At 41.4% G+C, this 24,392-nt stretch overlaps 2 protein-coding genes across 9 annotated transcripts in view; both read right to left on the bottom strand.

Annotated features, from left to right (window-relative positions):
- Positions 1-10,814, bottom strand: part of bpgm (2,3-bisphosphoglycerate mutase) — a 74,992-nt gene extending 64,178 nt beyond the window's left edge. For 2 of the 7 annotated variants that reach the window (XR_015761169.1, XM_087999635.1), the window contains exons 1-3: positions 10,594-10,814; positions 5,047-5,192; positions 2,257-2,379 (exon numbers count right to left, since the gene is read on the bottom strand). The gene's annotated coding sequence lies outside the window, so the exon portion shown is untranslated. Of the gene's footprint in view, positions 1-2,256; positions 2,380-5,046; positions 5,193-8,468; positions 8,753-10,593 lie in introns of those variants that run through there. The other 5 variants (XM_087999636.1, XM_043713564.2, XM_087999637.1 and 2 more) reach the window with 5 other exon arrangements.
- Positions 10,815-21,067: 10,253 nt separating this feature from the next.
- LOC122561632 (troponin I, slow skeletal muscle-like) overlaps positions 21,068-24,392 on the bottom strand; it is a 44,570-nt gene continuing 41,245 nt past the window's right edge. For both annotated transcript variants that reach the window (XM_043713569.2, XM_087999634.1), the window contains one exon: positions 21,068-21,838. The gene's annotated coding sequence lies outside the window, so the exon portion shown is untranslated. The remainder of the gene's footprint in view (positions 21,839-24,392) is intronic.

Below are 24,392 nucleotides of genomic sequence, written 5' to 3'. Positions count from 1 at the left end.
GGGGCCGGAGTAGTCTGGTCGTCGTCTCAGAGATGTCTTTGACATACGGCAGGGTGGCTCGAGTCTCTGGGAGCGTTGTGTCTTCCTGTTTAGGTCTGTTGTGCAGGAATCTGTGGACTGCACTTTTCGGGTACCCGTTGTTCCTGAATATGTCTATTAGTTTTTCCTCAGCTTCTTGCTGTTCCTGTGTGTTCCTGTGTTATGGCTCGTTTAAATAATATCCTGATGTAGCTCCATTTGTGTGTGTAGGGATGGTTGCTCCAATAGTTGAGTATTTGGTCCGTGTGTGTGGCTTTCCTGTAGACGCTAGCCTGCAGCTCTCCATTAGCTTTTCATTCTACTGTGACATCTAGGAAAGGCAGTCTGTTGTTGTTCTCTTCCTCTTTGGTGAGCTTTATACCGGTAAGGATGTTATTTGTGGGTTTCTTCTAATTTGTTATGTTTTGTGATGACAAAGGTGTCATCCACAGAGGACCGAAAGCTTGGACTGGATCATGGGAAGGGATGTTTGTTCTAACCTGTGCATAACTGCTTCTGCTAAACACCCTGATATTGGCGATCCTCTAGGCGTCCCGTTGATTTGTTTGTAGATCTTGTCATCGAAGTTGAAGTGGGTTGTGAGGCAGAGGTCTACTAGTTTGAAGATGTGGTCCTTGCTGATGGATTTGGTGCTGTCAGGTGTTTGTTTCCTTGGTTCGTCTAGCAGTGAGACCAGTGTCTCTTTGGCCAGGATAAATGTTTATTGATGTGAATAGGACTTTCATGACTTTGTCGTCCTCTACCTTTGGTGACTTTGATGATGTTAAGGAATTCCTGGGTGGAGTGGATGGATTGGGTTGAGTCTTCTACGAGGCATTTCGGTTTGCGTTGCAGTTCCTTTGCTAGTCTGTATGCCTGTACACTAGGAAGTGAGATTATGGGCCCCTTATTTAGGTACCTTTGTAGAAAAGGGGTGTGTTGGATCTTTCAGATTTCAATCTTTGGAAGTCTGTCTTGTTAATTTCACTTGCTTTGTATAGTTTCCTCAGGAGAGCTGTAATGTGGTTTTTTTAGTTGTGGAGTCAGGTCCATTGCCGGTATCTGCGAGTAGTGTGTTTGCTTTGTCAATGTATTGTGTTCTGTTCAGGATGACGGTCATGTGTGCTTTGTCTGCCGGTAGGATTACAGCATTTCTGTCTTTTCTGAGTCCTTCCAGGGCTTTCCTTCCCAGTGGGTTGAGGGTGTTCCATTCTTTCTTTATGCTTGGTGTTGGTGCTACTGTCTGTGTGGTGGCCTGCTGAGTTTCTTCCGTAAATCTGTTGTCTTTCAGGGTAGATTCCAATGCTGCTCAGAAGTCCTTTTTGTCCATGTCCCAGTGGTTGAAGTTCATCCCTCATACTAGGATGGCTTTTTCTGTGTCTGTGAGTGGTCAGTCAGACAGGTTCTTTATCCAAATCTCTGAGTTCTGTGTTATTGCTGTGTGAGAGCTTGGTCAGTTTTTCTAGTAGATCTAGTCGTTTCTTTGTCTTGGTCTGCTGTTGTTTAATGGTGATGGCACGTTCTAGTGTCCTTGTCCATTCATGGTCATTTGCATTAGTGTACAGAATTTTTTGTCACGAAATTTCCGGTTCACTTCCGGTTCTGTTTCTGAGAGATTGGTACATGGGGTCCAAGTCGATACATTTGTTATTGGAGTTCTGGCTGTATATCAAAGACATCTTGGATATGACGACCGGACTACTCCAGCCCCTAGGCATCATGGTAGCCCACAAACCTAACACCACACTGAAACAGCTCCTGATGAATTTATAGGGCCCCATACCAACAACCAGCTGAACAAATGTCATATACAAAATACCTTGCAAGGACTGCAACGAACATTACATTGGACAAACAGGTAGGATATGTGATCACCAACTAGCCAACAAAAGACATGACCAACTATCACTGTTATCAATTCATACAGAGGAAGAGGGATACCAGTTCAACTGGGACAATACGTCCATCCTGGGAAAGGCTAAACAAAGTCATGCATAGGAATTCCTAGAGGCCTGGCATTCAAGCTGGAACTCCATTAACAAACATATCAATTTGGTCCCCATTTACCAACCTCTCAGAAACAGACGAAGTGATATCACCCACCACAACAGACAAAGACACATAAATAGCAGGCCAGACAAAACACCAATGCTTCATCAGAGGGGTACTGATGATGTTACCAAACATGGTGATGGAAATGTCTGAGAACAAATCTACCAGCTCAGTGAGCAAACTTACCTGATCCACAACCAGAGCTACAATTCTTCTCCAAAATCGTAAACGCCTCCTCTTATGTAATATGAACTCTTTTCAAGACATCACTGTATATTTTCCCAAATTTCCTAGCTTCTGTGTCCTTCTCTACAGTAAATAGAGATGTGAAATATTTGTTTAGTATATCACCGATCTCCTGTGGTTCCACATATATAGATATATATGATCTTTAAGGGACTCTATTTTTTCCCTACTCTTTTGCTCTTAATATACTTGTAGAATCTCTTTAGATTTTCCTTAACTCTATTTGCCAAAGCTATCTCAGTCCCCTTTTTGCCTTCCTGATTCCCCTCGAGTATACTTCTACCACTCATACTTCTCGATCCCAAATATCTGATATATGTCCCCTTTTTATAGCGTCATAGAGATGTACAGCACAAAAACAGACCCTTTTGTCCAACTCATCCATCTGACCAGATATCCTAAATTAATCTAGTCCCATTTGCCAGAACTTGGCCCATATCTCTCTAAGTACTTCCTATTCATATACCCATCCAGATTCTTTTAAATGTTGTAGTTGTACCAGCCTCCACCAGTTCCTCTGGCAGCTCATTCCATAACACACCACCCTCTTCCTGAGCCAATTTCTCTAGTCATTCAGCATTCCGTACACCTACCAGCCTTGCCCTTCACACTCACAGGAACATACGGTCTCTGAACTGTTGTTATTCTCATTTTTAAAGGCCTCCTACTTCCCAACTGCTACGGAGGCAAAAAGCCTCCCCAAATCAATTTTTCAAAGTTCTTGTAATAATACCATCAAAATTTGCCTTACTCCAACTTGGGACCTTAACTTTTTGATTAGTTCTATCCTTTTCCATAACTATTTTAAAACTAATAGAATTGTGATCACTTGCTTCAAAGTGCTCCACCACTGACACTTACCCTCCTTATTTTCCAACAGAAGGTCAAGTATTGCTACATTTCTAGAATGTAAATCCACATATTGAATAAGAAAGTTTTCCTGTACACACTTAAATTTGTCCCCATCCAAGTCCTTAACACTATGATAGTCCCAGTCTATATTTGGAAAGTTACAATCCCCTACCATATTTACAGAGATTTCCTTACTTATTTGCTCCTCAATTTCCCACTGACTACTGGGCAGTCTATAAAACAATTCCAACAATGTGATCATCCTTTTCTTATTTCTCAGTTCCACACATCTAACTTCACTGAAATGAGATCCCAGGAATATCCTCCCTAAGTATAGCTGTAGTGTTATCCCTAACCAAAAACACCATTACTCCGCCTCTCTTTTCTTCCTTTCTATCCTTCCTATAGCATCAATATCCCAGAATATTAAGCTGTCAGTCCTGTCCATCCCTGAGCCACGTTCCTGAATAGCTATTATATCCCAGTCCCATGTTCCCAATCATGCCCTTACTTGTCATGCCTCCTGCATTGAAAAAAATGCAATTTATCAGTCTTACTTCGTTCTCTGCCAAGGTCTTGTCTGCCTTGACTATTTGACTTGCTCCCTTTATCTATTATCCCCTTAGAATGTTGAATTCTCTTAAGAAGTGTTGGCTGGGTTTTTCAATTGATTCAAGTTTGGGTTAAGTAAATTTTTGTTGGATATCAGAGTCAAGAGTATGGGGTGCAAACAGGAAAGTGGAACTGAGACTAGAATCAAATCAGCCATGACTTTAATTAAACGATGGAACAGGCTCAGATTCAAACAGCCTACTCCTGCTCCTGTGTTGCTATGACTCACGACCATTCGGTTGCCTCAATAAACAGAACTTGCTCTGTTCTTGTTCTCACTTGTTCACCCGTCATTCCATCCTCACTAACGTTCCCAGACCCCAGTACTTTAAATTTAAATCACTTTATGCTCTTGCTCCTCAGCATCTCTCATCTTCTCTAGCCCAACAACCTCTGCATTCCCATGTCACCAACTCATTCTTCCAACACTGTGCAAACGCATGCACACATAGACACACACACTCTCTTTCTCCAACCACCTATTAGACATCTCACTATCTCCCACACAAACAAAATGGAAGTTGCTGGAAAAGTTCAGCTGGTCTGGCAGCATGTGAAGAGAAATCAGAGTTAACATTTCATGCCCAGTGATCCTTCCTCACCAGACCTGAAACATTACTCATCACAGATGCTGCCAGACCTGCTGAGCTTTTCCAGCAACTTCTGTTTTTGTTTCAGATTTACAGCATCTGCAGTTCTTTTGTTTTTTATTCTATATCGCCGTCTGCTCTGTAAGATCTCTCTTAAGACAAAGGCCAAAAGATTTAGAGCGAGGTTAGAAAATATCCCAACAAGGAAAAATCAGTATCCTTTTTATATTTGTAGGTTCATATTGCCACAATAGAAAACTGCAAACATTACCCTACTCTTTCAGATTAGTGTCTCTTAAAATCAAGCCTCGTTTACATCATAAAAAGCCAGTTACACCAGTTCATGTGTGCACAGTTATGCCAGACTGCACTTAGCCTGTGTAACACACTTCATGGTCTATTGCCACTTAGTATTCGAATATATATCACATCAATTTGAAAGAAACAATATCAATAATGTTAGATTTTCTTTGGAAACAGGCTTATCTATTAAGTGGATTTACAAAAAGAACCATTTACACAGGCAAGCAGTAGAGGAGAGATACTGAATTTCTCTAACTCGACTCAGAAGTTAATCAATCAATCAGACAAGTCCCTTTTGAAACCACACTATTTTAAGTTCATGAACAGATATATGCAATTGGAATAATTACATAGTTCAGTTAGCTGTACTTACCTGGTAGATTGCATTCTATACAGTTTGAGCTACACAAGCGAATGAACTCTCAGCACTGGCCTTTAACCAAACGTATCAGTCACACAGGAGAGGTCATGGCAGAATCATGCCTCAAATTCCTACTTGCACTGGAGCTGTAATTTCATCTGCAGCAGGAAATTCATATTCTAACTTTTTAAAACTAGTATTATATGTTCAAGCCTTCTAATTTTCTGCTTTAAAATAAGTTCAGCTCTGCAGTTCTGGAAATATTGTGATGCTGTTCTCCAAAATTCAATGTATTCAAGGTAGAATGCCCAAAATATCCTAAATACAGTCTCTGAAGTTATCATGTCAGGGGAAATGTTACGACTTAATTGGGAAGAGTACACCAATAATAGTGCCCACTGGTTCCACAAGCCTCCCAAAGTGCATAAAATCACAACAAACGTCTAAAAACCAGGGATGTACAAGAGGCTAGAATAGGAGGAGTCCACGTAATGCACAGCAATGTAGGGCTAGAGGAGTTCACAGAGATAAAGACCAGTAAGCCCATAGAGGAATTTTAAAATAAGCTGTAGAATGTTAACATCAAAATGCTGGTTGCTTAACTGGGACTGTCAGCACAAGGGATGACAAAAAGATTAAAGCTTGGATTTTTGAAGACTGGTGTGATAATAGTTTTGAAGGTCAGAGGCATAGAAACTGAGGAGAGAGCACTGAACACCATCAGCTAGTTTAGTGGGAAACAAAGACAGAAAGCTGGAGAATCTCAAAACATTAACTCTGTTTCTCCCTCCACAAATGCTGTCAGACTTACTGAGTTTCTCTCGCAATGTTTGTTTCAGATTTCTCGCATCAACTGTTTAGTTAGAAAAGGCTCAAGACGCCCGGAGGCAAGTTTCATGGACAAGACAAGCTTGATAGGAACCAAAAGAGAAACTAGAGAACACAGAGTTCAGAGATATGGCTGGGCAGAACACCACAGGATGGTTGGCCAGGTTGGCGAGAGGAAGGGAGACTGCAGTTTAATGACAAAGAAGTTGACATTTATTCTTTTCTTAGAAGTGTGAGCAGAGGAATCAGTGTTTAAGGCAGTTTGCAGAGGATAAAAGATGCCAAAAGTTATCTTTGCGTAACAGGAGAATCCTAGAAGAGTGGGCAGTTTTAGGAAACAACTGCAAGACTTAATAGAGCTTTATGTGGACCAGACAGATGAATAGTGAATAACTAAGTGGTCAGCAATAACTATTCAAGTCTGAGGGTCATGCCAGCATGACTAGTCAGAGCGGGAGAGTAACGATATTACTGGGTCTAGAACAAAAGGTATGTGACGGTGGTTGATCCATTTTCCAGCCACAAAAAATATTTCATCTTTTAGATAGCATAAGAGAATGCTGATCATTCGGCCATCATTGGCATGAAGATGAGGTCTTGTCTACGTTTTGATCAAAGTGACCCTACCAACATAAAATGTGGAAAATCAAAAAAAAACGATTAAATCATTTATTAACAACAACTTACATATCAATTAGGCAGTACAGTGGCTCAATGGTTAGCACTGCTGCCTCACAGTGCCAGGGACCCGGGTTTGATTCCAGCTTTGGGCGACTGTCTGTGTGAGTTTGCACATTCTCCCCGTGTCTGCGTGGGTTTCCTCCGGATGCTCCAGTTTCCTCCCACAATCCAAAGATGTGCAGGTCAGGTGAATTGGCCATGCTAAATTGCCCATAGTGTTAGGTGCATTAGTCAGAGGGAAACTGATCTGGGTGGGTTACTCTTTGGAGGGTCGGTGTGGACTTATTGGACCGAAGGGCCTGTTTCTACACTGTAGGGAATCTAATCTAATAACAACCATCATTTTTTCAGGGTAGTTCAAGAGTAGTACTGATTTTAGGAAACCACACACTAGTACATTTTCTTGATCATCTTGTAAATATCTGCACCAAACCTTTACTATTCCAATTTCATTACTAATTTCAACTCTTTCCCAGCTTCAAAGCATCTTCACAAATGTTAAAATGTGTCAAAACTTCCAATTTATAGAAATTTATGGAATTTGCTATTTCTCTTCCTCCTCCCCACAATACTCAGTTTTCCTTCATAACACACATTGGGATTCTGTGTTTTACCAACAAAACATGACCATTATCAATGTGCAAATTGATCAGCAGCCCACATATGATCTTTGTGATTTTCATAGAGTTGTTCGACGTTCATACTAACTAAACTCATTGCAGAAGTTATCAATCAACCCCTTTGCAAACCCAAAAATATACAATTACAGAAAACTTTGTTTTATCCAGCAAAAGCTATATGCCTGAAATACACAAGTTTACTGCTTTATCGTGATCTTCGTGATATCCGACTGGTCAGTTGAGGGTATGGGTCTGAAGGTTCTCCGTTGGTAGGTTTTGTTTGAGGCAAACTTTTATTATGCTGTAAATAAAGTATAACAGTGACGTGTATACCCGCCTGCATTACATTTCTATTACCTAGTGTGTGATCAACCAGAATATTTGATAATTTGGTACACTCATGGTCTCATTGTGCCGGTTAACAAAAAGTTTACTGTTTATGTGTGGAGACTTATGCTTTCAGTTCATGAATTACTTAAAATTGTAAAAGTTGTAACATTTGAAATTAACACTTTTTATAACTTTTCCTTTTGTGTTGTCTTATTTGAGGCAGCCTTAAATCTGGAAACATGTGAAGGAAAATACAATAAACTATTAATATTAATTCAAACCAGTAAAACATTGTCTGAATTTCCTTATTTTGTATATGCAGAAACCAAAATGTCACAAAAGGTGCAAATATTGTTTTAGTTTAATAATCAAGATGTCAACAGATGGATTGCTGCGCTTTGGCACATTTGACCATAAGACATAGGAGCAGAAATAGACCATTCAGCCCATCAAGTCATCTCTGCCATTCAATAAGATCATAGCAAATCAATAATTCTTAACTCCACTTTCATGCCTTTTCCCTATAGCCTCTCAAATTTCTAATCATTAAGGTAATTGTCTATCTCAGCCTTGAATATGCTTAATGAACCAACATCAACAGACCTTTATGGTAAAAAAACTTCCACAAATCATAGAATCCCTACAGTGCAGGAAGAGGCCATTTGGCCCATCAAATCTATACCAATGCTCTGAAGAGCATCCCACCATATCACCATATTTACCATGACTAATCCACCTTGCCTACACATCCCTGGACTCTGCGAGGCGACTTAATAAGGCTAATCCACCTAACCTGCACATCTTTGGACTGGGGAAGCAAACTGAAGCACCCAGTGGAAACTTAAGACGACATGGGGAGAATGTGCACACTTACACAGTCACCAAGACTGGAATCAAACCCAGGTCCTTGGCGCTGTGAAGCAGCAGTGCTAACCACATCTGGCAAAGATTTTCCTACACCTCTAAACACCTTACCTACTGTGTCCATTGCTCTCGATGTGGTGAGCTTTACATTGGGCAGACGGGACGCCAACTTGCTGATTGTTTCAGAGAACATCTCCAGGATACACGCAAACAACCCTACCGCCCTGTGGGCAAACACTTCAACACCTCCCCCTCTCCCCATCTGCCAAGGACATGCAAGTCCTTGGCCTCCTCCACCACCTAATCCCAGCCACCCAACACCCGAAGGAAGAATGTCTCATCTTCCCCCTTAGGGCCCTCCAACCACATGAAATCAATGTCGATTTCACCAGTTTCCTCATCTCCCCTCCTTCCACTTTATCCCAGATCCAACCTTCCAACTCTGCCCCGCCCTCTTGAACTATACTACCTATCTTCTTTCCCACCTACCCATTCCACCATCCACTCTGACCTATTATCACCACCCCCTCACCTTCATCTACCTATCACATTTCTAGCCACCTTTCCCCCCCCCCCCACTTCCAATTTTATCTCTCAGCCCCTTAGGCACCCCCCACCCCATATTCCTGATGAAGAACTCATGCTCGAAATGTCGACTCTCGTGCTCCTTGGATACTGCCACACTTTTTGATTCTGATCTCCAGCGCTCTTTCTCCTAACCACTGTACTGCCCACCTTCACCTCCTTCAGAGAGAGAAAGAAATCCTTGCTCCACAAGATTTTCAACCAAACCCTCTATTGTTTAGGGTTCTTGTGGTGCAGTGGTGGCATCCCTATTTCTGAGACAGAAGACATCACTTCAAGTCCTACCTGCTCCAGAGTTGTGTAATAACATGAAATAATTTTTAGATTAAACAAACAATGGGCAGTACAACGAGATCTAGGTGTTCTTGTACATCAGTCAATGAAAGCAAGCATGCAGGTACAGCAGGCAGTGAAGAAAGCTAATAGTATGCTGGCCTCCATAACAAGAGGAATTGAGTATAGAAGCAAAGAGGTCCTTCTGCAGTTGTACAGGGCCCTGGTGAGACCGCACCTGGAATACTGTGCGCAGTTTTGGGTCTCCAAATTTGAGGAAAGACATTCTGACTATTGAGGGAGTGCAGCGTAGGTCAATTCCCAGAATGGCGGGACTATCTTATGCTGAAAGATTGGAGCGACTGGGCTTTATACGCTTGAGTTTAGAAGGCTGAGGATTGAGACGTATAAGATTATTAAAGGATTGGACACTCTGGAGGCAAGAAGCATGTTTCTGCTGATGGTGAGTCCCGAACAAGAGGACACAATTTAAAAATAAGGGGTAAGCCATTTAAAACAGAGTTGAGGAGAAACTTCTTCACCCAGAGAGTGGTGGGTGTATGGAATGCTCTGCCCCAGAAGGCTGTGGAGGCCAAGCCTCTGGATACTTTCAAGAAAGAGTTGGATAGAGCTCTTAAGGATAGTGGAATCAAGGATTATGGGGATAAGGCAGGAACAGGATACTGATTGAGGATGATCAGCCATGATCATAATGAATGGTGGTGCTGGCTCAAAGGGCAGAATGGCTTACTCCTGCACTTATTGTCTATTGAAAATCATAAATAGAACACAAATTGCTGGAAAATCTCAGCAGCCCCGGCAGCATCTATGGAAAGAAATCAAGAGTTAATACTTCAGGGTCAAAAGGATTCTGCAGAAGAGTCACTGGACCTGAAACATTAATTCTGATTTCTCTCCACAGATGTTGCCAGACCTGCTTAGATCTTCCAGCAGTTTGTTTTTGTTTACATATAATAACAAAAAGGTCTTTTCCAGGGGCTGGGGGAGTCCAAAACTAGATAATATAGGTTTTGGGTGAGAGGGGCAAGATTTAAAAGGGACCTAAGGGGCAACATTTTCACACCAAGGGTGGCACATTTATGGAATGAGCTGGCAGAGGCTGGTCAAGTTACAGCATTTAAAAGGCAGTTGTATGGGTATATGAACAAGAAGGGTTTAGAAGGATGTGGGCCAAATGCTGGCAAATAGGACTGGATTAATTTAAGATACCTGGTCAGCATGGACCAGTTGGACCGAAGGGCCTGTTTCTATGCTGTACATCTCGGTAACAAGTCTGAACAGGTTGATTTTAAAAACCTCAAATAGGTTTCAAGTAATATTAGACAGTTCAGAATAATTCAGAAGCATGCCTTTTTACCAAAGGGGAAGTTGATGCTGACAGAACCACAGTCCCTTCAGAACCACAAAGCGCCAGAAGGAGGTTTCAAACCCCGAGAATCTCTCACAAAAACCCCCGCTCCCGGTGAAATGGGGGCGAAAGAACAGTTACAACCCGCCCCGCGATCTCTGTGCCCCTCCCCGGGGCCGTCACTCACTCACTCAACCCCCGGAGCTCGCTCCCAGTGCCCGGCCGAGACCCTTCTCACCGCCTCCCCGTTCAAGGCCCACCATCACCCGGCAACCGCACCCCGGACCAATCACCGGCCGCCTCTCTTCCAGCGGGTGGAAGTCGGACCAATCGCAACGCGTCTCACAAACGGCCGGCTGTGAGGGCGAGAAGTTTCTGGAAACCGTCAAAGCGTGTTGGGTCAGCATCTGAAGGTAGGGAGAATGAGATTTTAAATAAACTGCTCAGGGGGGCTAGGTTAGTGCTGAGCAGGTTGATGCTTGATAGTGCTATTGATTGATGACTCCTTCCATCACTTTACTGAAGATCCACAGCAGACTGAAGCCGCAGCAGTTGAGCACAAAAAGATCATAGAATCCCTACAGTGTGGAAACAGGACATTTAGAGGTTTGTCCGGAGCACCTCTGTGACACAGGACACTATGGTGTGCGGTGTGTTCCCTGGGATTCACACCAAGTCAACTGTGGCCGGAGGACCATCAACTCGGTGAAAGACGTTTTTCGAACTTGCTGGTCTTCCAGTTGAAGGAGTTGACCCCAAACAAGTGATGCAGACTGGCACTTTCCAAGGTCCACGACTATGTTCTGAGGGACACGCTGAAGCCTGGGGCAGCTGCCGCCAAGGTGCGGTGGGGAAAGACCACTGTGTAGGGTCCTTCTGCTGAAGAATATTGGGGTCCATTCAGTAATTGGACCCTGGTGATGCCTCAGCTAAATGCCAAAAGGTTGACTGTAAATATAGAGAATGTTGAACATCAAAGACTTAATTTGTTCTCTGTAAGTAAAGAGAGTATAGATCTGAACGGCACCATTAACTGTACATGTACCAAAGATTTCTTTCTATGAATAAAGTATATTTTTGCAATAAAAAGGTTAAGCACAACAAGTCCACACCAACTCTCTGAAGCGTATCCCACCCACACCCATCTCCCCACAATGGTCTGCTTCCACACGGTCGAGTTTAATGGGGCCGAAGGCTAACATCTGTGATACCTGAGATCTCTGGAAGAGGACAAGATGAATCATCTACTCAGTACTTCTAGCTGAAGATTGTTGCAAATCTTTTGCACTGATGTGTTAGAGTTTGTCATCTTTAAGGTTGTGGATATTTGTGGAGCCTCCTTCTCCAGTTGTTTAATTGGGAGGACTTCAGATCTTTGAACTGATTTGTTAGTTGTGATTTCACTTAGCTCTGGGTATCACTTGCTGCTTCTGCTGTATGGTATGTAGCTGGTCTTGTTTTGTAACTTCATTGGGTTGACACCTCATTTTTAGATATGCCTGGTGCTACTCCTGGCATACCCTCCTGCATTCTTCGTTGAACCTGGGTTGATCCCTGACTTGATGGTGATAATAGTTTGGGAATTATGTCAGGCAATAAGTAGATTATATCAAAGTACAATGTGGCTGATGCTGATGGTACACAATCTCACATGGGTGCCTAGTCTTGAGTTGCTAGATTTACTCAAACTCTATCCCCTTGAGCACAGCGTTAATGCCACACAAAATGATGCAGGGTATTCTCAATGTGAAAATGGGACTTTGGGGTGATTACTTTTACTGATACTGTCATTCATAGATGCAGCAAGCAGATTGGTGAGAATGGTGTCAAGTATATTTTTCCATTTTGGCTCCCTCACCACCTGCTGTGGACCCAGCTACAGAGCCACTTTTGGTTGTGAGTATTGTGGCCCCCACTACCTTCAGAAGCACAAGAGCAGCAGAATCATGGAAACATCACCACCTGAAAGTTCTCCAAGTCAAACACCATCCGCACTTAGAAATGTATTGTCATTCTTCCAGTGCTACTGTGTCAAAATTCTGAACCTGCCTCCTTAATGGCATTGAGGAGAAAGTGAGGTCTGCAGATGCTGGAGATCAGAGATGGAAATGTGTTGCTGGAAAAGCGCAGCAGGTCAGGCAGCATCTAGGGAACAGGAGAATCGACGTTTTGGGCATTTCGGGAATTCCTGAAGAAGGGCTAATGCCCGAAACATCGATTCTCCTGTTCCCTAGATGCTGCCTGACCTGCTGCGCTTTTCCAGCAACACATTTCCATCCTTAATGGCATTGTCAGTCTTCCTACACCAAATGGACTACAGCTATTCAAGAAAGGAAATCACCACTAGCTTCACAAAAGCAATTGGAGATGGGCAATAAATGCCGGTCCAACCAGTGATGCATGTGTCCCATGCATGAATAAAAAAAAGACTCAACAGCTCTGGCAGCATCTGAGGAGAGAAAGAGACTCTGCAGCAGATTGGTTTTTGAATGCAGTGGCCATTTTTCCATTAGAATTCCCTCTCTTAAACACCTTCTTTCAGAAGCCTGTTTAAACCTATACTTCTGAACAAACTCTTGAGTGATTATAGTTCCTCATGTGCTTTGATCTCAGATTTTATTTTGTAATATTCCAGTGCCTTGGGATATTTAACTATGATAAAGGCATTGCAGAAGTCCAAGTTACTGTTATTATTGATGTGAACAGTTCAAAGTTCTCTGCTGTACTTGAGTACTAATCAATGCTGCTAGCCGGGTGTTGTACTGAGATAATGTACTGTCGAAGTTGAATTTTTCATATGAGATTTTAATCAGAGGTGCTGTGTGCTTTCTCAGGTTGATGTAACAGATACTATTGTATTATTTTGAAGACATTATCCCTGATGTCCTGGCCATTATTTTTTAATGAATATCACAAAAATAGATTGTCTGCTGAGTATTATATTGCTGTATGTGGTATTTTGCTTGGCATAGATTGTTTACTGAACCTACTACATTACTAAACAGACACTATTTCAAGAAGTTGATGTCACAGGAGGGCTGTGATTTGATTGGCTATAAGGGGTCTGCTAAATTTGAATCTGTGGTAAATTGAAACTTGTTAATTTATTGGTTACAACTTACTTTTTGTTACAACTTCCATAAGCTGAGATACAGAAACAGTTAAAAATAAAAAAAAGAAAACTAGTAAAATAAGGTCAGAGGATCGGGTGATGTGTTCTTTCTGCATGATGCAGGAGCTGGTGGACTCAATTGTGGGTCCCAGTCCCCATGTCTGTAGTAAATATTGGTTGCTGGAAGAACTCTGACTCAGAGTCAATGACCTGGAAACATTGCGACATCAGGGAGGGGGAGGGTTACCTAGGTGCTGTATTTTAGGAGACAGTCATACCCTTTAGACTAACTAACTTGAATTCAGCCAGTGGTCAGGGACAGGAGGATGTGGCTGTAAGTGAAGCAGCTACAGGGATCCAGGAGGTAGAGTTGCAGGAGCCTCAGCCCTGTCCAGGTTCAAGTGTTCTGCTCTCTGTGTGGATGGGACTGGGGACTACAGGGCAGATGAGCCAACTGACTGCAGCACTGTGTGGCGGGGAGCCATTCAAGTTGTGGGAGACAAGGGAAATGTTGTTGTAATTGGGGATAGTATAGTTAGAGGCAGAGACATGTTCTCTGTGACCAGGATCGAGAGTCCCGAAGGTTGTGTTACCTTGTGCTCGGGTTCTGAATATGTCATCTGGGTGCAGAGGAACTTGCAGTGGGAGGGTAAAGATCCAGTGTTTTTGTAGGTAGCAACAACATAGATAAAACTAGGGCAGAGGTTCTGCTAAGGGAGGGTGAACAGCTAGGAGCTAAATTGAAAAGCAGAACCAAAAAGGTAATAATCTCTGGATTACAACCTGAGCCACAAGCTAATTGACATGGGGTCAATAAGATTAAGCAGGTAAATGTGTGGCTCAAAGATTGGTGTGAGAGAAATGGATTTGAATACATGGTGTTATTGGCAGCAGTACTGGAAAGAACGGACCTGTTCCGATGGGACAGTCTTCATCTGAACCGTACTGCGATCAGAGTCCTAGCAAATCGCATAACTAAGGCTGTGGACAGGGCTTTAAACTAAATTAGCTGGTATGACATAGTGGGAATCACAGAGACATGGCCGCAAGGGGATCAGGATTGGGAGCTGAATATTCATGGAGAGACACCCTATCGAAAAGATGGACAGGGGAGTGGAGTTGCCTGAGTAGTAAGAAATGAAATTAAATCAATAGGAAGAAACTAAGTAGGGTCAGATGGTATAAAATCTGTGTGGATGGAATTGAGGAACCGCAAAGGTGAAGAAAAACATAGTTAGAATTATGTACAGGCTTCCAAATAGTCGTGAGGAGCTGGGGTGCAAGGTACACCAGGAGATAGAAAAGATGTGTAGGAAAGGCAAAGTTACAGTGATCATGGGTGATTTCAATATGCAGGTGAATAGAGAAAATCAATTTGGTAGTGGATTGCAAGAAAAGAAATTTGAGGAACGTCTACGAAATGGCTTTTTGGAGCAGCTTGTGTTCGGGCTTACTAGGGAACAGGCAATACTGGATTTTGTGTTGTGCAATGAGGTAGACTTGATAGGGAGGCTTAAGGTAAAGGAGGCAGTGATCATAATATGATTGAATTTACTCCATAATTTGAGAGGGAAAAGATAGAATCAGAGGTAATGGTATTCCTCTGGGTGCTCTGGTTTCCTCCTACAATGCAAAAGATGTGCAGGTCAGGTAAATTGGCCGTGCTAAATTGCCCGTAGTGATAGGTACATTAGTCAAGGGTCAATGTAGGGGAATGGGTCTGGCTGGGTTACTCTTTGGAGGATCAGTGTGGACTTGTTGGGCCTAAGGGCCTGTTTCCGTTCTGTAGGGAATCTAATCTAATGGAATCTAATCTATTACAGCTGAATAAAGGCAACTACAGAGGTATGTAGGAGGAGCTGGGTAGAATTGACTGGGAGAGGAGCCTCGCAGGAAAGACAGTGGAACACCAATGGCAGGTGTTTCTGGGAGTAATTCAGGAGACACAGCAGAGATTCATCCTGAGGAAAAAGAAATGTGGTACATGGAGGATGAAGCAATCATGGCTGACTAGGGAAGTTAGGGAGAGCATAAAAGCAAAAGAGAAAGCATATAATGTGGCAAAGGGCAGTGGGAAACCAGAGGATTGGAAAACTTATAAAGACCAACAGAGGGCAACAAAAAAAATAAGGAGGGAGAAGATTAAATATGAGGGTAAGCTAGTGAGTAATATAAAGGAAGACTGTAAGAGTTTATTTAGATATATAAAGAGCAAAAGAGAAGCAAAAGTGAACATTGGGCCTCTGGAAAATGATGCTGGAGAGATAGTGGTGGGGAACACAGAAATTGCTGAGGAACTGAATAATTACTTCATGTCAGTCTTCACAGTGGAAGAAGGGCTAATGCCCGAAACGTCGATTCTCCTGTTCCCTAGATGCTGCCTGACCTGCTGCGCTTCTCCAGCAACACATTTCCATCTCTGATCTCCAGCATCTGCAGACCTCATTTTCTCTTCACAGTGGAAGACACAAGTAATATCCAAAAATTTAAGAGAGTGTGTGGTCAAAGCTGAGTATGGTGACCAATACCAAGGATAAGATGCTAGAGAAACTGAATGGCCTGAAGGCAGATAAAAAACGTGGACTAGATGGAATAGCTGAAGAGATAGCAGAGACATTAATGGTGATCTTTTGGGAATTGCTAGAATCAGTGAGGGTCCCAGAGGACTGGAAAATCACTAATGTGACTCCCGAGTTTAAAAAGGCAAAAGATGGAAAATTACAGATCGATTGGCCTAACCTCAGTCTTGGGTAAGATCCTGGAAACCATTGTGAAGGATGAGATTTCTGAATGCTTGGAAGTGTGTGGTAAAATAGGGCAAAGTCAGTATGGTTTCATCAAGGGTAGATCTTTGAGGAAGTAATGAGCAGATTAGACCAAGGAGAGTCAATGGATGTGATCTACCTGGATCTCAAGAAGGCCTTTGAGAAGGTACCACACAGAAGGCTACTGAGTCAGATAGGGGCCCATGGTGTCAGAGGCAAGATGCTAGCATGTATAGCAGCTTAGCTGTCTGGCAGAAAGCAGAGAGTGTGGATAAAACTGTTGTTCTCAGAATGGCAGCTGGTGACAAGTGGAGTTCTGCAAGGCTCTATGTTGCAACCAAAACTTTTCACTTTATGCATTAATGATATCAATGAAGGAACTGAGGGCATTCTGGCTAAGTTTGCAGACGATACAAAGATAGGTAGAGGGACAGGTAGCATGGAGAAGCCGGGTAGGCTACAGAAGGATTTTAACAAGTTAGGAGAGTGGGCAAAGAAGTGTCAGATGGAGTGCAACGTGGGAAAGTGTGAAGTTTGGTAGGAAGAGTAGGAGCCTGGACTATTTTCTAAATGGGGAGAAAATTCAGAAGTCTGAAATGCAGAGAGACTTGGAAGTTCGAGTCCAGGATTCTCTCAAAGTAAACTTACAGGTTGAGTCAGTAGTTAGGACAGCAAATGCAATGATAGCATTTATTTTGAGAGAATTTGAGTGTATTTAAGACTGAGATAGATAGGAACTTGAGAAGCAAGGGTTATGGAGAAAATGGGGTTGAAAAACTTATCAGTCACGATTGAATGACAGAGCAGATTCGATGGGTTGAATGGCCTAATTTCTGTTCCTATATCTTATGGTCTAAGTGGTTGGAAGGTGCTTTGAGACATCTCGGCATCATGGAAAGTGCAATATGAATGTAACTTGCTTTGTTTTTCTTTTGTTCTCCCCTTCTCTGCCACTATCCTTTCTTAAAAGCTGTTGCATCTCTATTTCCATTTGCAACAAAAGGCTATATCATGAAGAGCTACCTTTTTTATTATTTCATGGAGTGTGAGCATTGGCTAGAATTCTAGCTAGTCTAAAATTGTTGTGCTCCCTAAGTTTGCCTTTGCAAGGTGGTGAAATGCCTTTTCGAATTGTATCCGTCTATCTGACGTAGGTACATCTGTAGTGCAGTTTAGAAAGGAACAGCATGAAAGATACAGTGAAGGAGAGATGATGGTGGTGAGGCGATACTTCATCAGCATCCTTGTGTCATGTGATGTTTTTTTGGATGATATTAGCAAACTGGAAAATCAGATAGACAAAAATACATCCCTGGAGTACTTCAGAAGTGATATTGCAGGAGAGATAAGAACAGCTAATGCAGGGATTCTCTGGCTAAGTATGGATAGGTAGGAAGGGAACCAATTAACAGCAGTCCAACTGAAGTGGATGAGAGATGACAGGCATTGGAAGGAGAACGGTATAGCTAAACATGACAAAGACTGCTGACAGATCAAGAAAGAAGGGGAATAATTCTGCATATTTGCAGTCACTTTCCATGACATCTGTGAATTTGATGAAGTCTGTTTCGGTACTATGGCCAGGTTGGAACCCTGGAAGGAATTCAAAGAGTTGCAGGAGATATGGCGCAGTTTAGGGAAGTGACAAAATTTTCAAGTATTTTTGAAGGGGAAAAGAAAGTTGTAGATGGAGCTTATGTGTGATCTGACATCATCATGACTAAGCTCCTAACTCACATGCTCAGTAGCTATGATTAGGATATGATTACATCTTCGACTCAAGTGCTATGTTGTTAACATTGTTAACTATTTACAATTTTTGTTCAACTCAGTCCCCACTCCTTGGGTTTCTATTGCTAGAGGTGTCAATCTCCAACATTTCCTTGGTTTTCTTGAAGGATGTGTAGGATATAGGTGATTTCTTATTATTTCCTTAGAAGACACATTGGTGAGTGAGATGGCAGCTTTTCATGTGACACTTGTGATGACATGAATGTAATGGCAGTGAAAACCAACCAAGAAAAAATTATTCAAAAGGCAAACCTCCAACTCCTTGAAGGCAAAGACGATGACTTGAAATCTATATTCTTTGCTTTCTCTATACTGGACTTGGGAAAATATTAACAGTTGGAAAAATGAAACACCTTCAGCTCCTAGAGAGAACCACAGTTGCATCGTCCACAGAGGTTGTGACAATGAAACAATTGTTTAACACTATTTCCAGTGACAATTCTAGTAGACAAAATAAAAGAACATAGACAAATCTGGAGGTGAGGAAATAAGAATTTTCCCAATAAACGTAGAATTGGAATTTCTGTTTCTCTAGGTATTGGTATCATTTCAGGTTGATGTTGCTTCTCTGCAAACAATGACAGTTCAGGATCTCCGTCTGAAAGCTGGACTGTACCCCCATCAATGACAGAATTCATCTCAAGTTTAAAGGGAATGAGACCCTGCTGGACGTGAATCCTGATTAGAATCTCTAGGAAGCTAACGAGTAGGACTCTGATCTACCAACTTGTCTGAATATTCAACATCAGCATTGCATATCATAGAATAATAGAATCCTTACAATGCGGAAGTAGGCCATTTGGTCCACTAAGTCCACATTGACTGTCCAAAGAGCATCCCACCTAGACCCAAACCTGTGTCTGTAACTCTGCATTTCCCATGCCTAATCCACCTAGCCTGCACATCCAGGTCACTATGGGCAATTTGGCATGACCAATCCTCCTAACCTGCACATCTTTGAACTGTGGGAGGAGACTGAAGAACCTGGAGAAAACCCATCAGACATGGGGAGGAAGTACAATCTCCACGCAGTCACCTTATACTGAAATCAAACCTGGGTCCTTGGTGCTAAACCACTGTGCCACCATTCTGCCCAAATATAGAATCATAGAGCTGTACAGGATTAAAACAGACCCTTTTGTCCAATTCGTCCATGCTGACCAGATATCCTAAATTAATCTCCACAAGAACCTCACTGACAATAGGAAGAGTAGTCAGCCTTGGTACTTCTCCAGATTGTTGCTGTTCAGTCACCACTTCTATCTGATAACGTTGTTACCTCTTTAAACACAGCATAACATTTTTATACTTCTATACTGAAGTTTGTTCACTTGCTTGTGTTGATCAATTTATAATGTGTGATTCCCTTCCTGTGATATGAGGGTAGTGTGTGACTGCTAATAACTAGAATTTAGGTTTTGCAGTCTCTTTTAGATAGGTAGACTTGTCCGATTCTTACTTAATATTAAGTTCATGAGCCATTTGATGGTTGGCTTAAAACTTGTCAAAGATGGCTTTTAGCTCAGGAAGCTCTATAAGTTGCACCTCTCCTGTTTTACTGGAAGAAAACTTGAGTTGTCATTTATTTGGTGAACAATTTCTGATCCTTCATTATATGCTTGATCTAATTTGGCCTCAAGCCCATCCTTTTCCTCAGCTAACTTTTCACTAGTTTCTGCTAGTAGCAATGAGGATACTATCTACCCAGTCTGAAGCTTCAGTGCTCGTTAACCTATGTCAAAGCTCTGAGCTTTCCATGGTCAAAAATTCCATTCTAACTCTATAATTTGAGACTTCTTAAATATTGTGGCCATCTTATTGCCTGTGGAAAATTTTGAATCTTCACTCATGTTCATTTGTGACAGAACTCCTTTTCAGCTACTGTTCCTTTAAGTGTTAAAATGTCTACACTTTGTGACTGTTCATTGCAGCAGTGGCAACCCCTTTACCTTCAGCAGAATTTCTTGCAACATTGCCATAGCTCCATCCATCTCTAAAGGGCATTGAGGTGTGACTGACAGCAGCTGAGATTTCAGGATATTGAGGTCGTTCTCTTTCCCTCTTGTTTTCTGGTTTTCATCACAGGAAAATATATCTTCGTCTAATGATACTGCAGTTACTGTTGTATGTCTTTTCATGAGCGCAGAGGAATAAGCAAACAAATTCACCTCTTTGTTACCTTCTTTATCTTCAATGCAAAACCGAGAGAGCCAAAAAGCCAAAGTAGGTTTGTTATATTCCCCAAGAAGAATTCTTTCAGCTTTTCAGCATGCTCAAATCCTTGGACATTTCCTATCCATCTTCTAGTCATCTTTCTCCTAAAGTTGTGATCCCTATCCACTTGCAAGACCTACCTGTATCTCCAGTAATTAACAGAAATTAACATGTCTTTCATTGGCAAGTTGTAGCTGTTTGCTTACTATTCTCAATTAGCTGGTCTCATATAAATTGGGATTGAGTCCCAGTATCAGGGGAACCTTGGGTCTACCTATCCCATGTGGGTATATCCCTAAACTACAGCAATGTCTAGTCCTGCAGAGTTTGGTCATGAGTTCATTTGACACTTTTTTCTAGCTAGACTGGAGTTAAGGTGAGTTAGTAGCTTTCCTGACCTTCCCTCCCCTTTATACACCTTATAATTACTAGTTGCTGTGACAAAAAAAAGTTCTTGCCTACTTGATAATCTCTATCTGCTCACCTTTTGTCCTCATAAATATCTAATAGCCTCTTAGCATTCAAACTTACATCTATTATACAGTTTGACACATAATTACATGGATTTGCAAACCACAAAATGTGCTGAGTCAATTCAATGTATCCCTATGACATTCTTTTAATAAAGTTTTTTTTTAAAATACAATGATCATATCTATTATATTTACATTTTTATTAGAACTGATCAATTTTATACTTTTAAAATAAATATTTACCAGTTGCCATTATCGAGATCATGACAATCTAACAATAACATTTATCTTATAAAGCTGATTTCTAAATCATTATACTAAAATATCACCAATATATAGATTGTAAATTAACTTCAAACTCGGGGCCTTTGCAATATTTTACAAATGTTTGAACTTCTTCTAAAAGACCAAAGCAGTTGTTTACTCCATATTAGTTATGTCATTTGCAGTTTGCAAGGCACAAATTTCAAAATATTACCAGGATGTTTTCTTTTTAAACTAAGTTGATTCTGTATACTTTGCTAACTTTTCTTTAGTGCAATCCTCAATGAAAATCTACAGATCATTTCTATGAAAGGAAAATACATTCTTCTTTTGAGATTTGGAAAGTAATTTGCATTGAGAGAGTTCAGGTCATCTGTTTTCCATCTTCATTACTGCTTCATAAATTCACACACACAAGACTCATCCAGTGGCTTATTATTCTTATTGAACATACAATTCAGTCTTGTAAATGAGGCTCCACATCTCAGTTGGAATACTGTCTTTCAGATGCATTTTCCTTTTACGGAGCATGTAACTTTCTAAAATGTTTAATTTTGAAAAAATTGCCTTTCTGAGATTTATTATGATAAATTGTGAATGACAACTGAATGCTTTCCAAGTCCTCATCAGTAGATCTGGTGGAATAAATATGAAGAAACTATTAATGTTTGCCAGCAAGGACTGGCGCCATTGCTGGCTTAAGAAACAACCAGTTGCTCTTTTCACAGCTGCGATCCATATTTAGAAACAGCCACTGTGAATACATAAAGGTATTTTTAGGTTCATTTAGGACCCTGATGAAAAGACAGTGATAGTATTTGCAAAGTGTTTGCTGGTATGCTGCAGTTTATTTCACTCCAGTTTTTCTGCAAGTGACAATCTTTGATAGCATTTAGCTTTTTGTAGAATATAACATTTTAGCTAATGCTTTTGAATAGGTGTGTGAGCACTTTACATGAGCTGAATTAAGATCAATAAACTTGATCTTTGTAAACTTACTGCAATGAAATTCAAAGCAGACTTTCAATGTGTTCCCTTAGATTGCTCCCATGTGGTGAAACCTGAAATGTACCCATTATTTGTTTTTTTTAAAGAAATTGAGGACATTTAGTAATTCCATTATGAACTCTCAGTTTCCAGCTCCATTTGAGAAAATATACATTTATGGAAGATAGTGATAACAAACTGAATAAATTCCATTGTACATTAAAATATTTTTTCTCAAATTATCTAAAAATAGACATATACTGATGTACAAACATAGTATGACTATTGGAACAAACTAATGATTCTGTATCTGAATCAGAATAAAATAAACCACACACTATCAGACAGATTAATATACATCTCATTGTGTAACAATGTTCCCTCCCCACTTAACAAATTGAAATGCATAAGATGCAAGAGAATGTGGTGGTGAGGCACAATTCTGTTCATTTTGATTAGATTAGATTCCCTACAGTGATTAGCCCAACAAGTCCGCACAGACAGTCTGAAGAGTAACCCACCCAGACCCATTTCGCTCTGACTAACGCACCTAACCTATGGGCAATTTAGCATGGCCAATTCACCTGACCTGCACATCTTTGGATTGTGGGAGGAAACCGGAGCACTCGGAGGAAACCCATGCAGACACGGGGCGAATGTGCAAACTCCACACAGGCAGTCGCCCGAGGCTGGAATTGAACCTGGGACCCTGGTGCTGTGAGGCAGCAGTGGTAGCCACTGTGCCACCTCTATAAATTTGGTATTACCATATCTTATAAATTAAGAGATGGTAATACCAAAACAAAAAGTGTGAAAAGAACCATCTATTACTAGTAGGGATGTGATATTAAGGTGGCCCCTAGAAAATAGGGGCGGCACAATGGCTCACTGGCTAGCACTGCTGCCTCACAGCACCAGGGTCCCAGGTTCGATTCCAGCCTCGGGCAACTGCCTGTGTGGAGTTTGCAGATTCTTCCCGTGTCTGCGTGGGTTTCCTCTGAGCGCTCTGGTTTCCTCCCATAGTCCAAAGATGTGTAGCCCAGGTGAATTGGCTATGCTAAATTGTCCATAGGTTAGGTGCGTTAGTCAGAGGGAAATGGGTCTGGGTGGGTTACTCTTCAGACTGTTTGTGTGGACTTGTTGGGCTGAAGGGCCTGTTTCTACACTGTAGGGAATCTAATCTAATCAAAATGAACAGAATTGTGCCTCACCACCGCATCCTCTTGCATCCTATGCATTTCAATTTGATTGCCTTGGCGAAAACACAAGCAGGCTCTTTGATCTCCCGCTACGTGCAATCCAATTGGTCCATCCCAAGGAGACTATGGCAGAATGTATCTTTCCAACCAAGCTGCACCAAGTTATTGTCAGCATAAATTGCACAATAAATGCCTCAGCCCAAGAAAAAAAGTGTGTACTCATCAAGACTGAATCATGAGATCCACTCCACAATGCTTGTGACCTACTGTTACTATCAGCCTAACACACCAGCATAGATACTACATGTGAAAGCGCCCAACCAAAGAAAATTATGAGTTGCATTACTGTAATGTGTGTATATTAGTCAGTGGTACTGCAGGAAAGCAGCAAAAACTTGTTACAATTACCATTCAACACAGACAACCACCAAGAGTCATATCTACCCACTTTTCAATGTAACCATCATTTCATATATACCAGGTGTTATGGTATGCCATGAATGCTATTCAACATTCTGTAATTATGGAAGAAATGCAAAATAAAATTTTTAAAATGCATTGTGGTTTTACATTGTTACTTCACAAGTTCATTAATCTTCTTACCTGTCTGGTTCACTAATGACATTTAAGAAAGGTAACTGCCATCATTACCTGGTCTGGCCTTCACGTGACTCCAGATCCACAGCAGTGTGGTTGACGCTTAACTGCCCTCTGGGCAATTAGAGATGGACTTAATTGTTAGCCTAACCAGTGACACCCTTATACAATAATTTCAGATATTAGGTCTGAGGAAGATATTTGGATTAAAAACTTATCCTTTATTTAAAAACATTTGCAGTATTGTGGGAAAGATCAGGAGAGGGAGACTTATTGAATAGTTCTTTCAAAACTAAGTAGCATCCTCCTGTTTTGTGTGATCCTGCGTATAAAGTATTCAAAGTAAACTTTGCACTATGTTTCATGGGGGTGTAGTTACAATGACTAATAATCTGGAGACCCAAGT

The sequence above is a fragment of the Chiloscyllium plagiosum genome, unplaced genomic scaffold (assembly GCF_037043375.1).
Source record: "Chiloscyllium plagiosum isolate Xiang-an unplaced genomic scaffold, Cpla_swu_hap1 HiC_scaffold_23, whole genome shotgun sequence".
Classification (NCBI taxonomy): domain Eukaryota; kingdom Metazoa; phylum Chordata; class Chondrichthyes; order Orectolobiformes; family Hemiscylliidae; genus Chiloscyllium; species Chiloscyllium plagiosum.
Note: the sequence above shows the minus strand (reverse complement) of the source record. Positions and strands in the feature narration are given on the sequence as shown.